Source organism: Panthera pardus, unplaced genomic scaffold (assembly GCF_024362965.1).
Source record: "Panthera pardus isolate Hobbes unplaced genomic scaffold, ASM2436296v1 HiC_scaffold_11, whole genome shotgun sequence".
In the NCBI taxonomy this organism is placed as follows: domain Eukaryota; kingdom Metazoa; phylum Chordata; class Mammalia; order Carnivora; family Felidae; genus Panthera; species Panthera pardus.
In genome coordinates this window covers 6435157-6452567 of record NW_026526666.1, presented here as the reverse complement: position 1 = coordinate 6452567, position 17411 = coordinate 6435157, and positions in this window count along the sequence as shown.

The window sequence follows — 17411 nt, the reverse complement described above, 5'->3', positions numbered from 1 at the left end:
GTCATGACCTCAAGGTTCGTGAGTTTGAGCCCTGTGTCGGGCTCTGTTGACAGCTCAGAGCCTGGAGCCTGCCTCAGATTCTGTGTCTCCCTCTCTCTCTGCTCCTCCCTGACTCGTGTTCTATCTCTGTCTCTCAAAAATAAATAAACGTTAAAAAATTTAAAAAAAAAAGGGGGGGGGGGGGCTTACCCTTTTCTCTTTCAGACAGTAAGACCTCCCTCTTCTAATCAGGAATCAATCTGGGTTGGGGTTAGTTTTCTACTTTAGTTCAGTGAAGTTTATCTCTTATTTTTGTGTATTTATTTCCTCCACATCTTTGTTGAGGTATAATTGACAATACTAAAAATTATGTACACATTAAAGTATAGGACGTTTTGATATACACATACATTGTGGAATAGTTACCACAAGCAAGCTAATTAAAATATCCATCACCTCACATAGGTACCTTTGTGAGGAGGGGGGCAAGAATACTTAAAATCTACTTTCAGCAAATTTCAGGTATATAGTAATTATTATTAACTATAGTCACCATGGTGTTTATTAGATCTCTAAAACTTATTTTTGTTGTAACTGAAAGTTTGTACCCTTTAAGCAACATCTCCCCATTTCCCCTATTCTCTATCCCTAGTAACCACCCTTTCTACTCTGTGTCTATAACATTGGCTTTTTTAGATTCCACCTATAAGTGAACGCATCTTTCTGTTTCTGGCTCATTTCACATAGTATAATTGTCCTCTGGGCCCATCCATGTTGTTGCAAATGGCAGGATTTCCTTCCTTTTTTAAAGACTGAACAACATTTTAACCTATGTGTACCACATTTTCTTTATCCATTCATACACTGATGGACATTTAGATGCAATGAACAGGGGAGTGCAGATATCTCTTTGGGATAGTGATTCCATTTTCTTTGGATATATATTTGGATATATATACTTCTTTGGATATATACCCAAAAGCAGGAATGCTGAATCACATGTTAGTTCCATTTTTAATTTTTGGAGAAACCTCCATACTGTTTTTTATAATGGCTGTACCAATTTAAATTCCCACCAACAGTCTATAAAAGTTCCTGTTTCTCCACATGCTCGCCAACACTTGTTGTTTTTTGACTTTTTGATAATAGCCATCCTAACAGGTATGAGTTGATAACTGATTGTGGTTTAGATTTGCATTTCCATGATGATTAGTGATGTCGAATACCTTTTCATATGTCAGTTGACCATTTGTATGTTTTCTTTTGAAAATGTCTATTTAGGTCCTCTGGCCATTTTTTAATCTAGTTATTTTATTTTATTTTATTTTTATTTTTTTGCTATTTATTTGAGTTAGTTCCTTTTATAATTTGGATATTGACCCCTTATGGGACATATGGTTTGCAAATATTTTCTGCCATTCCATATGTTACCTTTTCATTTTGTTGACTGTTTCCCTTGCAGTGCAGAAACTTTTTACTTTGATGTTGTCCCACTTGTTAATTTTTGCTTTTGTTGCCTGTGACTTTGGTGTCAAATCCAAAAAATCATTGCCAAGGCAAACATCATGGAGCTTTTCCCCTGTTTTTTTCCTAGGAGTTTACAGTTTCAGGTTTACAGTTTACAGTCTAAGTCTTTAATCCATTTTGAGTTAATTTTTGTGTATGGTGTAAGGATCCAATTTCTTCTTTTATGTATGTATGTATGTATGTATGTATTTAGTTATTTATTTATTTCATGTGAACATCCATTTTTCCCAACACCATTTATTGAAGACACTATCCTTTCCCCATTGTGTATTCTTAGCACCTTTGTTGAATTTTGTCAAATGCTTTCTATGCACCTATTGAGGTGATATTTGATTTTTGTCCTTCATTCTATTAATGTGATAAATCACATTTATTGATACGTATATGTTGAATTATCCTTGCATCTCAAGGATAAATCTCACTTGATCATGGTGTATGAAACTTAATGTGTATTTTCCAGAATTTTGTTGAGGAATTTTGCCTCTGTGTTCATCAGGGATATTAGTTTGTAATTTATTTTTTCTTATAGCTTTGGTATTAGGGTAATGCTGGCTTTGTAAGATGATTTTGGAAGTATTCCTTCCTCTTCAATTTTTGGAAAGAGTTTGAGAAGAATTTGTATTAATTCTTCTTTATATGGTACAATACACCAGTGAAGCCATCAGACTTTAGGTTTATCTTTGTTGGGAGGTTTTCAATTATTGATTCTATATCTTTACTCCTTTCGGTCTGTTCAGATTTTTTTTCTTTATCATTCAGTCTTGGTAGATTTTTGTTTCTATGAATTCATCCTTTTCTTATAGGTTATCCAACTTGTTGGTATATAATTGTTCACAGTAGTATTTCATGATTTTTTTTTATATTTCTGTCGTATCAGTTTTAATGGTTCCACTTTCATTTCTGAATTATTTATTTGAATCTTCCCTTTTTTCTTAGTCTGACTAAAGATTTGTAATTCTGTTTAACTTAAAAAAAAAACAAACCTAGTTTCATTGATCTCTTCTAAAGTATTTACTTATTAGCCTCATTATTTATTTCTGCTCTGAACTTTGTTTTGTTTTGTTTTCTTCTACTAATTTTGGACTTAGTTCTTCTTTTTCTAGCTACATGTGATGTAAAGTTAGGTTGCTGAGTTGAGATTTTTCTTTTTTCATAATGTAGGCATTTATCACTATAAATTTCCCTCTTAGAACTGTTTTTGCTGCATTTTGGTATATCATGTTTCCATTTCTGTTTGTCTCATGATTTTTTTTTTAATTTCCCTTTTGATTTCTTCTTTGATCGATTGGTTGTTTAGGAATGCATTGCTTACTTTCCACATATTTGTAAGTTTTTCTGATTTCCTGTTATTGATTTCTAGTTTCATACCATTGTGATCAGGAAAGATGCTTGATATAATTGCAAACTTCTTAAATTTGCTAAGATTTCTTTTGTGGCCCAATATGTGACCTATCCTGGAGAATGTTTAGGAGTGCTTGAGAAAAATGTGTCTTCTGCTGCTATTAGATGTCTGTTAGGTCCATTTGGGCTAATGTATAGTTCTAGTCATGTTATCTTGTTGATTTTATGTCTGAATGAGTCATCCATTGCTGAAAGTGGAGTAATGAAATCTCCTAGTATTATTGTATTGCTGCCCATGTGTCCCTTCAGATCTGTTAATTATTTGCTTTATATACTTAGGTGCTCCAATGTTGGGTACCTATATATTTATAACTGTTAAATCCTTTTAATGAATTTACCCCTCTATAATTATATAATAACCTTTGTCTCTTGTTACAGCTTTTGAGTTAAAGCCTAGTTAGTCTGGTATAAGTACACCTCACTTTGCTCTCTTTTGGTTTTCATTTACATGAATATCTTTTTCCATGACTTCACCTTTAGTCTGTGTGTGTCTTTAAAGCTAAAGTGACTCTTATGTTGTTGATTTTAGCCATTCTGACAGGTATGAATATCTCATGGTAGTTCTGATTTGCATTTCCCTGATGGTAAGTGATGATGAGCATCTTTGTATGTGTCTGTTGGCCACCTGTATTTTTTCTTTGGAGAAATGTCTGTTCATGTCTTCTGCCCATTTTTAAATGGGATTATTATTATTATTATTATTATTATTTGCTGTTGGGTTGTATAAGTTCCTTTCTATTTTGGATACTAACCCTTTATCAGATATGTCATTTGCAAATATCTTCTCTCATTCATAAGATTTTGTCTTTTAGTTTTGTTGATTGTTTCTTTGTTGTGCAGAAGCTTTGATGTGGTCCCAATAGTTTGTTTTTGCTCTTGTTTCCCTTGCTTCAGGAGACATATCTACAAAAACGTTGCTGTGGCCAATGTCAGAGAAATTACTGCCATAATTTGGCTCTCTTCTAGGATTTTTATGGTTTCACATTTAAGTCCTTAACCCATTTTTTTTTTTTTAATTTTTTTTTTTTCAACGTTTTTTTTTTTATTTATTTTTGGGACAGAGAGAGACAGAGCATGAACGGGGGAGGGGCAGAGAGAGAGGGAGACACAGAATCGGAAACAGGCTCCAGGCTCCGAGCCATCAGCCCAGAGCCCGACGCGGGGCTCGAACTCACAGACCGCGAGATCGTGACCTGGCTGAAGTCGGACGCTTAACCGACTGCGCCACCCAGGCGCCCCGTCCCATTTTGAGTTTATTGTTGTGTATGGTGCAAGAAAGTGGCCCAGTTTCGTTCTTTTGCACATTGCTGTCCAGTTTTCCCAAGACTATTTGTTGAAGAGACTGCCTTTTACTCATTGCATGTTCTTGCCTCCTCTATTGAAGATTAATTGACCATATAATGCTGGGCTTGTTTCTGGACTCCCTGTTCTGTTCCATTGATCTATGTGTCTATTTTTGTGCCAGTATAATATCATTTTGATTACTACACCTTTGTAGCATATCTTGAAATCTGGGGGATGGGCGAAATAGGTGAAGACTATTAAGAGTACACTTAATCATGATGAACACTGAGTAATGTATAGAACTGTTGAACCACTGTTTGTACACCTGAAGCTAATATAACACTGTATGTTAACTATACTAGGAATTTTTTTAAAAAGTAAAAAACAAAACAAAACAAAACCAAAAACTGAAGTGACTGTGACTCTCTTGCAGGCAGCCCATAGTTTAGTCTTGTGGGGTTTTTTATCCATTAAGCTTCTGTGTGTCTTTTGGTCAGGGAATTTAATCCATTTATATTTAAAGTATAGTTAAAGTAATTATTGATACATTAGGAATTACTATTGCCATTTTGTTAAATTTTTCCTGGGTGTTTTGTACGTTCTGTATTTCTTTCTTAGTCTCATGCTATATCTATATTTGGAAATTTTGCTCCCCCAGTGATCTGGAACTTCTTGGCTGGATTCCTAGACTCCCACAAAGGTACTTCCCTCTGTGGGTAGTTGTCAAACTCATGCTTCTATGGAAGGATGATGGTAGAAAAGTCCTCCTCCTCCATCTTGCTGATGCTCTGATTTATGATGATTTCAGTTCACCTGTTGTTTTAATTGTCAGGGCTTTGGGACCTAAGTACCACAAAATTATGCTATCTTTCTTGTCCTTTCACTCTCAGCCTGTCCTTATCAGTATTTGCTCAACAGAAGTTTGGATGGGAAAAATTGCTGAGTAGTGAGGCCTAGCTTTATGTTTGGGCTCCTCCCGGATTTCAATCTACCATGCCAGTCTATGTACACTCTCATGAGCTCAGAGAGTTTACCCTTGACCCAGGTAAGTCTTTTGCTTATGGCAGCTCCCTGCTTAGCCTACTTGTGATGCCTGGTAGAGTCAATGCCCCCAGGGATGAAAGCAGCTACCAGTCTTAGCTCACCTAAGAAGGCTTAATTCTCTCTGGAATTTAATTCATTTGAACTTCCTTGCATCCACAACATCCGATGGCTTTAATTAAAAAGCACCACAGACGACTTTAAATCAGACTATAGATTTCTTTTTTCCATTCATCTGGCATTTTCTGTTGTTGCGGTGGGAGTGATATTAACATCTTTATCCCAACAAGTGGAACTCTGCTTTTGCATTTTTTTGAATTTTCTTACATCCATTCTTCATTTTAACCAATTCTCTTCAAATCTCCTCCTTCATTGTAGCCTATTTTTCCTTTGGTTTTCTTACTTCTATTTTATAGAAGCTACATCCTCTTGTGTCTTTTGGAGGACTTCTAGGTGGTTTTGTTTCCTGAGAAAAATTATCTTCCTCAGAGCCTTCAGAACCATGTTATATTTTTCCTTATGATAAAGTAATTTTTTATCAGGTGCACATACTTTTTTCCTCCACTCTCTACTTGGTAGCTGGCAGCTTCCCTCTTTCAAATTTAAGCCTGAAAGCGAAGTTGATGTTTATTGTACTCAGATCAGTTTGAGTTGCCTGACAGTAATTCATGTAGTGAGGACGGTTGGACTGAGAAAAGATCTCCAGCTACCACTGTCTTAATTTTGGGCCAATTAGAGGCTGTCAGATAGAGCTTGCAGTTGGAAATACTTTATAGAATGCACTGTTCAGTGCAAAGTGTATTTTCTTAACTACTAAGTATGCCAGGTAACAATTCAGTCTTTGTTCATCCTTTTTTACTGTATCCCTGTTGGATACAGGAAGCAGGTTGAAGATTGGATGGGATGTTGGGAAAAGAATGCTTTCAACATGCTGACTAAACATGAGGTGAACATAGTGATAGAACCTGTGGCCTGAAAATGACAAGCTGTCTCTTGCCAACTTCTTGGTGAAATATAACCAGGAAGAAACACTCAAATCAAAAACAGTAAGTGAACATTGTCAAAGCTGACAATGATGACATATGGTCTGCTTGGCTTCAAGGTGCAGCATCTGAACAGAAAGACAAGATGGTATGAGCTTTGAGTGGATTTTGAATCAAGTTTGGAAAAATACTGATTTAGAAAGGGCAACAAGGCGGAATAGGAATGCCAGTTTTGACTCCCTGCTCTGGGAGCCTTGGAGTCTCTCCCTGAAGGTGGCTGGGGAGTAGGATAGGGCAGGGGGATGTTAGAGTAGTATTCAGAAGATGCTTAACATGAAAGAAAATGTGAAAAGAGTGGAATGGAAAGGACTGGAAGGGAGGACCCCAGTGGGAGGAGGCCCAGGAGGAAGAAGTGGGAAGAAAAGTTGAACTGAATGGGGATGGGAATATATGGCCCAAGGGAGATGCACTTAGGCAGCAACTGGAATGAAGAAAAAAGAATAGAAAAAGCACCAAAGTGTCAAGATGGAATTAACCATCTTTAGGATTTTGAAAGACACTTTGGTGTTTCTTTTTTTAAAAAAAATTTTTTTGATGTTTATTTATTTTTGAGACAGAGAGAGACAGAGCATGAATGGGGGAGGGGCAGAGAGAGAGGGAGACACAGAATGGGAAGCAGGCTCCAGGCTCTGAGCCATCAGCCCAGAGCCGACGCGGGGCTCGAACTCATGGACCGTGAGATCGTGACCTGAGCTGAAGTCGGATGCTCAACCGACTGAGCCACCCAGGCGCCCCGCACACCTTGGTGTTTCTTAAGGTCTTGATGTCCTAAAAGGAGACAAGATGGATACAGGAATAATTCAAATAATAATAATAATGAAATTAGTTATTCATCAAACACAAGTTGATCCTTACTCAGGCCAAGGTGCTCTGTCACTGTTTAGCAAAAATGAAATGATAAGAAAACAACAGAATTCTCAATGAAACTTGAATGCTGGTAAGTGACTCATGCTTCAGGAATTGAGAAGGCAAACAGAGCTCAAATGTCTATCCACCTGGCACTGTGTGCTTGCTGGCATGTTTCATCCGGCATAGGGGGGCTGTCCAGAGATGGGTCCATTAATTATACCTTTCTTCCTCTTATTTAGATGCATCTGGTCACTGACACAAGGGACTTACATCTCAGGGACGGGACCCTTGCTGCATAGCAGGAGACAGTATTAGACACTATCCCTTTTGCCAGCCTGTAGATCTGGAGAGGGATCCTAGAAAAGGCAGAATCACCCACTCTCAGGACCATTTCTCAGATTTATCTACAAAATAAATCACTTCTCCTTCCTAAAGGGGAGGTCAGCAGTCATGGAAATCCTTCTGCATGAACACTTAAAGGAGTGGGGAAGTAGTGTACCCCCTAACAAGAGTAAACTAGTAAAATTACTGCATTATGATGGAGTAAGAACTTCAGGATTCCTTTGGGTGCTGGTGATTTCCTAATTCCAACAGAGCAGAGCCTGGAAATCTAATGGAGATACAACAGTGTGGAAGAAAATTGTTGCCCTATTAATGGTATTACCAAAAGAGGTAAGAAAGGTTGCCAAGAGGACTCTAGAGAAAGTACAAGGTCTGAAGACAGACGAGACAAAAGCTGCCTCTTTCCCATTACATTTCCAGCACTTAGTCCCCTGGGGAGGTGGTCACAGTGGGATTCTCAGGCTGACTCCCTGGCTTGGATTCTATGCTCATCAAGTCACTTCCTGATAATAATTTGGCTTTTTCCATGCAGACTTTCCAACAGCAGAGAGATTGTGCTAACGTAGATACTCGGATTTCATTTCTCACCGAGACTATATACATTGGCATCTGGTTTCTTGTGGGTTGTCTGATATAATCAGTCCCCCTAAGCCAAATCAACTTCGTATAAACTAAAAGGCTTGAGTTTTGGACTTCTCAAAGCTGAGGACCAGACCCAGATCATGTTTACCACAGCAAGACACGGCAGGTCTCCTCAAATATATGTTGGGTCTTCACCCCAAGTTGAATACCCACGTGTACCACAGACCAGCAAAGGATTAAATAATCGATGCAGCTGTGCCCATGCCTTTGTGTTAAATCTGAGTACGTTATAGTAAATTGTGAAAATTAATGACCCATAATTACATTTTCTGCAGTAGGGTACCTAGAACCAAGTAATTATTACATACAAATAAAACCAGCACCAGCTAGATTTTTCAAAGCCATCACTTCTATACCTCTACCCCTTTCCAAGACCACAAAAGCCGTCTCCCTCTACCCTTCCCCAGGCTCCCTGCTTCCCTTTCCGTCTTCCTCTCTCAGCAGCAGTGAACGTTTCCACAACACTAACTGCTTTTAAGGTCTTCAACACAAATGATTGGATTTGGCTCTGAGGCGTTAAACGAAGTGAAAGCCATAAATTTCCTGTCACGAACATGTGGAAGTCCTCTTCCACAGGGAGGACTCCAGCGGTTGTCCTTACTACTCGGAGAAGCAATGCAAATATTTCACAGCCCGAAATGCAACCGCTGAATGTGGCAATAATTCTGCATGTCCGAAGAAGGCTGCGATTTAGAAACAAACGCTGCACATTTCTAACCATAGGAACTTAAAAAAATAATAATAATAAGTTGTAGAAGTCAGCATCTGCTGAGAACTTTGCTTCGGGATGATGTGATTCCAGGTCAGGGCTGGATGTTCACGCCTCTTCTATGAGGGTACCTCTTCACCCTCCAGCACAGAGCTGGCTGGGGCTTTAGTGGTCATGATCAATTGTCCCAGCAGGGTCCGCGCATGGAAAAGCCTTTCTTGGCCTCAGAAGGAGCTCAGCCTGGGAGGTTGGCCTGGGGGCTGACCAAAAGCAAAATAGGAAAACCACTAATAAGATCCAGCTGGAACGAATAGCCTCTGTTTATTTTGGGAAAATAATGTTATGTCATCATGACACATATCGAAATCTTGTGTTTTCGATTGGACAGGCCAGATCCGTGAGCTATAATTCAAGCCACAGCAAGAGCTCTTCCGCTGGAAGGTGAATTTATCTGGTTTTGTAGATGTATCCTTCAGGTGTGCCTTGCAGAAGTAACCATGTCATCAAGAAGTTCAGATCTCAAGTAGTGGAAATGTAGGGGAGTCTGCTTATTTTCCAGACAAAGAGATCAGAATCAAAGGAATTTTTAAGAAGGGATAAGGAATGGGTTTGATGGCTGACATCGCTCTCTTGTACCTTTAGAAATAATTCTGCAGGGGGTGGCTCTGTCGCTGAAGCGTCTGACTTCCGCTCAGGTCATGATCTCATGGTCAGTAGGTTTGAGCCCCCTGTTGGACTCTGTGCTGACAGCTCAGAGCCTGCAGCCTACTTTTGGATGCTCTCTCTCTCCTTCCCCCCCCCCCTCCCCCACCATCCCTCAAAAATAAATAAACACTAAAAAATTTTTTTTAAAAAAGAATTCTTCATTCAGAAGGAGGGAGGGATCAACGTTTTAGTGGGTGAAGCATCTGTGTGGTCTCCATCTGAGAAAATTGGACAGTAAAGAAAGTAAAGGGCTGGAAAGCTGTCAGCACAAAGAGAATACTGCTGAGGAAGGGGCGCCCTATGAGGCATCATGAAATAAACTGCCCTTCTAGGCAGAGGCTAGAGGGTAGAATCACAGAGGCTCTGATTCTGCTGCATGTACGGCAGGATAATCAGCCACCGCGTTACCCTCTCCTCACCTCCAGGGTCCATGCAGAGCTCCTGAGTGTGTGGCCTGCGGGCCAACAGTGGTCCAGAGATGTGTGCTCTCTGACCCACGCAGTGGGTCAATTTTTCAAAACTGAGCATGCAAAACAATACACAAAACTCCAGATTTCTAGTTTCTCTTAAAAGAAAAAATAAATAAATAAAAAGGAATGGGCAGGTGAAGCTGAACTCCTACGCCCCATGACGTGATCTGGCCCAAGTTCAGTGGCGGCTCGTTACAGACCCAGAGTGGTGTTTGGTGCTGGCGTGTGATGGTGACAGCCAGACTGAGCAACCTGCTGGGGTTTGCAGTCCAACGCCCTCATTCACTCGCTGTGTGCACTTGGGCCAGCTTTGTAACGTCTGTGGAGCTCAGTTTACCAGTCAATAAGATAAGACTAGTAATCGTGCTTATCTCATAGGTTATTGTGAAAATTAATCAAAGCAAGTGTGTTTCTGGGAGTGCCAGGTAAAAGACAGTAGTTTTTGAAGGTTATTTATTTATTTTGAGGTGGGGGGGGGGGGAACCAGCCAGGGGAGGGGCAGAGACAGAGAGAGAGAGAGAGACAGTGAGAGAGAATCCCAAGCAGGTTCCACACTGTCACTGGGGAGCCCGACGTGTGAGATCATGACCTGAGCCAAAACCAGAGTCGGACACTTAACCGACTGAGCCACCCAGGTGCCCCCAAAGTCAGTATTACATAAGTATTTACTGTTATTATAACCTAGTAGTAGTGGTTATTATTACTTACTTACTTAATAATTAATTAATTGATTAATTACTTTTCCTTCTAAATTATTTTCATATGTTAATTTATCTACTCTTCCTAATAACCCTATGAGCTAGGTTCTGTCATTATCCAGATTCTGGGGAATGAGGAAACTGAGCCATGGAGAGGTTAGGTAACTTGCCTAACCTTGTCACATGACAAATAAGTGGTGGAGCCCGCTCCAGGGTCTGTGATCTCGATGGTCACGCTATAGAATGTTCTTTTGGGGGGGGGGTGCCCTCTCCAGTTTGCCATTGTACTCACCATTACATATCCAGTGTGCACCGTACCCCCTTTTTCTATCTCCCCCTCCCCCTCCCCTGGACTCTTTTAGGCTATCTCATTGGCCCCACATGCACTTAATTTGGGGACCCCTAATACAGCAGAGTGGATATGCTCCATATAGCCGACTGCCACTCTCCCATGTAAAGCACCTCTGCCAACAAGGCCTTTATGAAGAACCAAGCAGAAAACAAATGGTGTCTATTTGCCTACTGTCAGGGTCTACTCTAGTAGGCGCACTCTGTGATAGTGAAGTGTGGTCTCACATGAGCAACATCAGATCACCTGGAACTTGGTAGAAATGCAAATACTCTGGGACCCCCACCCCAGACCTCCTGAATCAGAATCTCAGGTGTAGAGAGTCCAGCAACCTGTGGCTTACTAAGCCCTCCTGATTCCAATGCAGGCTAAAATTTGAGAATCGCAGCCTTAGAAGGTCATGTTCTTTTCTGCAAAATAAGGAAATTAAGACTCCAATCCGGAGGGATAGCCATATCCGCTCCTACAGAGTTGGCCCAGAGAAGAATGTGGAATAATTTCAAAACCACTCCAGTGCAAGGACTAGTTGGGAACAACATAGCTTTCCAAAGAAGCTATCAGGATGAAATAGTGGCAAATTGTATGCTTAGGTAATTAATTAAATTACACTTTTATTTGTTGTCATATAAGTGACATGCTTTCCACAGGATGAATCAATTAACATTTAGAGACCATCTGCTCAAAACAATTTTAATTTTAAAATAGTTGTTATTTTCTGGCAAGAGTTAGATAAAAGGTCCAAGCATCTGTAGAAGAGGCCAGTGTAAAGGAGAACAGATATCCACAAATTCCCTGTCACAGTAAGCCTGCATCAAGGCCATCCAAAAGTTGCTTTACATAATCACAATCTGTCGGGACTCTGGTTGTCATTGACAGAAACCCAACTCAAACCAGCTTAAGCAAAATAGGAGAAATGTAAAAGTTGTTCTGACTACGTTTAGATCCAGAAGGTGAATACGTTTGGTTATAAAATATGCAATGAATCAGAAACAATTTTATACAGCTCAATAAGACCTAGTCAGAAGAATGTTTATAATAACGAAATCTGATTGCCTAATATTTGAGCCAATCCGAATTAGACCCTGCTAGTATGGCTGGATCTTAGGAGGAAATAAGCTAGCGAGGCATAAAGCCCACTTATGAGGGTACAGCCTTAGAGGAGAAGGTGGAGAAATGACCTGGCCTTGACAGGAACGGGGAGCATGATACAAGTCTGAGGACTGGACATAGACCAGGCTCCTTGCTGGCTGGTGTAATATACATCCTATTTGGATTATGCCCTGACTCAACCCCACTTCCGGAATTCTCCTGGCCCTATGACTCATCCACTGTCTAAGAGGAGCCATTAGCACAGCATCTGCTATCAGCCCAGTTCATCTGGAGGGAAAGAATGCCCAGACCTTGAAAGCATTCTGCCCTGGCACGGTGGGAGAGGAAATGAGGGTGACCAGAAGTGTGCCACTTCCTTCTCTGAGATCAGTAGCACCTGTAAACAAATCAGTAAATCACTTTTTAGAGCATGTGGCCTAAAGAATGTTTAATCCACTTGAAACTTGTGAGTAGCCCGAGGGATATTTGGCTAAGCTAGTTCAGTTGTTCTTCTGAAACCCCATATTAAGGAGTTTGGACTTTATCCTGAAGGTGTAGGGAACACCGAATGATATCAAGAAGAGGGATGAGGGGCGCCTGGGTGGCTCAGTTGGTTAAGCGTCCGACTTCGGCTCAGGTCATGATCTCACGGTCCATGAGTTCAAGCCCCATGTCGGGCTCTGTGCTGACAGCTCAGAGCCTGGAGCCTATTTCAGATTCTGTGTCTCCCTCTCTCTCTGCCCCTCCCCTGCTCATGCTCTGTGTCTCTCTGTCTCAAAAATAAACAAACGTTAGAAAAAAAAAATTAAAAAAAAAAGAAGAGGGATGACATCATAAGAGTTTTAGGAAAATCAACTCTGGTTGCTGTGTGGAGACTAGAGTTGTTATAATATTCAAGGCAACGGTTGACAGTAGTCTGAAAATAGATCATTTTTAACAGATGCTGCTCCCCTTGTCAATTATCAGATCGATAAGCCAAGAACTAATATTTGTTAAAGAGTAAACTTGCATACAACTTGTTTAAAGTATCAGACAAGCTAACGACAAGCTACAGTAGAAGGTTGTCCATTTTTTTAAAAAAATGTGAAGAGTCGCATTAATTGACCTGTGGAGTCAATTAAGCTGATTGGCAAGAATCAGAGCCCACCAGTTACTACCAACTTTGAGTCGTGTTGGTGGCAAAATATGTTCTGATTATTTAATATTTTAAGCAAGTAACCTATATAAAGAGATGTTAGTGTGTCGAGGCAATGACCCGAGAACTTCAGAGCTAAGAAAAACAGGCCTCTTCTATCTATATTTCTGTGACTTCTTTCAACCAGAATCAGGTCTCAGACCATAACCCTAAATATATTCTTGCTACTGGTTACAAACTCAGGCCCATGACCTCCCGCATATATTTATCACACCCAGGTATTCTGGAGGGATAAGAATTCATAAGATTTACATTTGACCAGTTCTTGGGTCACAGAGGAGGGGCACTCTCCCTTGTTGTCTATAAGTCAGCTCATCCAAAAATAGACTTTTGGTTTGTTTTTCCTCTGGCTTCCTAATGTTCCTGGCAAATCAGGAACTGGGAGATTAATACACATTTGCTTAAGAATGAAGCTTTCAAGACCGGACCCAGTTTATCAACAGATCCTTTGTAAGAGGAAAAAAAATGACTCTCTTCTGAGGATACAGAGTGAAAATCAAATGACTAAGCAGTGGGTGTAGAGAGCAGATTGGGGGGTGGTGGAGGGGAGGCCGCTGGGGGGATAGGTTGGGTGGGTGATGGGTATCGAGGAGGGCACTTGTCGTGATGAGCGATCAGTGTTGTGCGTGGGTGATGAATCACTGGATTCTCCTCCTGAAACTAGTGTTGCCCTATATGTTGACTAGTTGGAATTTAAATAAAAACTTGAAATGAACGAACAAGAAGATTAAGCAGTGGGGAAGACCATGGTATATGCTACACATATTGGAAAATATTATAGAGACGGTATACGTGTAGCGAACTTTTAGGTCTTAAGAAGGAAATGGCTTTGCCAGTGACATCCAAGTCAGCTGCTGAGGCAGGAAAAGCAACCTCACTACATTCTTTGTATGCCAGCTCCTCTCAGGTTGAGGTCTTGGCCCCCATTAAGTCAGTCCTGGGCTTTTCAAAGGTTTCTAAATCAAGTCCTTCAGAAACTTGCGGTAAAATTTTGTTCTTCTCACTCTTGCCTCAAAGTGATGGTAGCTTCCGGCATTTCCAGACCTTCCTGTTCAGCTGAGTCCTCTAGAGGAGAGTTGTACAATTCTTCCTTTTGTTTCCCTCTATTTGTAAAAAATTCTTGCTTCCTCCAGGACATCTGTGTCTCTTCCCCACTCGAGGAGGAAACTCTTGCCCTCCACCCACACTCAGGGTTGCAAGGGGTAGGTTCACAGCAGGACAACTGGTTTAGTCATGCAGTTCAAAATTGCTAGGTACTCAAATTAAACTTAGACCAGTGAAATACAGAATGTGCTCTTGTGTTTGGCATTATATAAACTTTTATTATCATAGAATTTAGATTCTTGCAGAATGCCATCAGCCACAAAGTGGAGAACTAAAATCCAAGACCAACTTGACCTGTTTGAAGTGATCATGTGACACTGATAAAGCCCACCAGTCCAGCAAGGAGTACCCAGCAGGGTTCTGCAGAGATGAGCTCGCACATGGCCTCACCTAGTGGCATGCATGCAAATTCTGTTCACAATGATGCTGAAGTGGATATATATTTATTTCAAGACCAAGAGCCCTCAGACTATCCACGTGGCAAGCCTGTGATTTCCGATCCTGGACTATGAGATGGTTTCTTTTCAAATATTTATGAGAATATAAATTTCAGTTTGCTTTCCCAAGTGAATCATAACAATTCTTGATGGGAAGGATTCGTCCAAAGAAATGAAAATATCCCAAATCACTATTAATTAAAAGGAAATGTACTAAGACATATATCACTTTGGCTAGAAAGAGCATTCCAACTCTGAAATATAACGGAGACTGCCAACTCTCAATGGAAAGGGGGATTAATTTGACCCAGAAAGGCCTAATCAGAGAAGTAGCTAGGAGTTATGAGCTATTGTCAGGTTTCAAAGAGATTGGTGTGGAAGAGGGGGAGTCGAGAGGATAATGCTCTCAGAGAGGTTTCCTGAGACCAGCACCATCATGAAAACAGTGAGACTCATCCCAACAAGAGAATTCAAGATTGCAGAGGATTGACACACCCATAAGACTTAGCAAATAGGTGCAGTAAGTAGGCACTAAGCGATGAACACAATAGTATGGCCAATTCTTATCAAGGATCTGTTGGATGATACGTGCTATGTTTTGTTGACAAACATCAGGCTAGACTAAGGACTGAGGCAAACCTATGCTAACTCAAACCCTCTCCAGAAGTTGGAAGCAACTTATGTGATCATTGACAGATGAGTGGATAAACAAAATGTGGTATGTACATACAATGGATTATCATTCAGCCTTAAAAAGGCAGGAAATTCTGGCACATGTTACCACATAGATGAAACTTGAGGACAATATACTGAATGAAATAAGCCAGTCAAAAAATGACAAATACTATATGATTCCACTTATGTGAGATATCTAGAGTAGTCAAATTCATAGAAACAAAAAGTAGAATGGTGGTTGTCAGGGGTTATGGAGAGGAGGAAATGAAATGTTATGGTCTGAATGTTTGTGTCCCACCAAAATTTATCTGTTGAAATCTTAACCCCCAATATGATGGTATTAAGAGGTGTGTGTGTGGGGGGGGGGGGGCTTTGGGAGGTGATTAGGTCATGAAGGTGGAGCCCCCATGAATGGGATTATGGTCCTTAAAAAACAGATCTCAGAGAGCTCTCTCCCCTCCCACTATGTGAAGATACACTGACAAGACAGCTGTCTATAAACCAGAAACCAGAAAGAAGGCTTGGACTTCCAGCCTACAAGAACTGTGAGAAATCAATGTTTTTTTGTTTAATCAACCCCATCCAGTCTATGGTATTTTTGTATAGTGGCCTGAATAGGCTAAGACATGGGAGCTGTTGCTTGATGGGTGCAGAGTTTCCGTTCTGGAAGATGAAAAGAGTTCTGGAGATTGGTTGCACAGCAATGTGAATATACGTAACACCATCAAAATATATACTTGAAAATAGTTAAAATGGCAAATTTATGTCATGGGTATTTTACCACAGTTGAAACATTTTTAAACATGTATCAAAGTTCATATTTTATGTAGGTACAGTTTATTGTACAATGTACATATGTACATTGTATCATACCTCAATAAAAGTGTCTTAAAAAGCAAAACCAAAATAATAACTCCAGCTGAGGTCAGCAGAGATGAGCCCATTTTGTCTAAATGGTCAGAGAAAACTGCAGTCCACATAGGGTACTTGTAGTAGATGAGTACAAGTGGACTAAGGAAATAAACTCTGAAGTATTTAATATCAATATTCTGCTAAATATAGGGCAATACTAAGATGTCATATGGGATCTCCTATATGCCTCCATTGTGGAATGCTCATCCAATTTTCCTTTGGTATTCAGGATCAATCATCCCAACCAACACTGTTCTTTGTGGATTCAATGGCATGAGAAGCCCAAAGTAGCCAGGTGACAACCTTAATTTTCAGTTTAATGGTATTGTTATTGTGTCTATTGGTGGAAATATTCTTCCCTCTTGAACTAAGATCTCTAGGCCAGCAGACCAGAAAGTTGCAGGAACAGAAAACAAAAACTTTGCTATTATTAACAATGAATGAGTGGTGCCACTCCCATTTCCACCCCTTGATTCCTGGACCCATGACGACTGGCTATCTGAGACACAGCACCAGATATTGGGTGCTGATTTGCAGTTTATCTGAGCTACTGGAGAACCTTCACCCCAGCCCGGGAAGGTATTGCCACCTTACTGGAACTATAACTGAGTCTTCATAAATCTATTCCCCTGTTCCATTAAAGCAGCTGCTTTAGGGTGTTGAGGAACATGAGAAGACCAGTAAATTCCATGAACAATGGGCCCATTACTGTACTTCTTTTATTATGAAGTGAGTTCCTTGATCAGAAACAATGCTGTATGGAATACCATGAGAGAGGATAAGACATTCTAGGAGTTCATGGATAATGGTTTTTGCAGAAGCACTGGGTATAGGGAAGGCAAAACCATATCTGGAATAAATGTGTATTCCAAAAAAGATAAAACACCGCAGCTTCCAGGATGGAAGCAGTCCAACGTAATTAACCCAGGTAGCTGGCTGTTCATCCAAGAATAGCGCCAT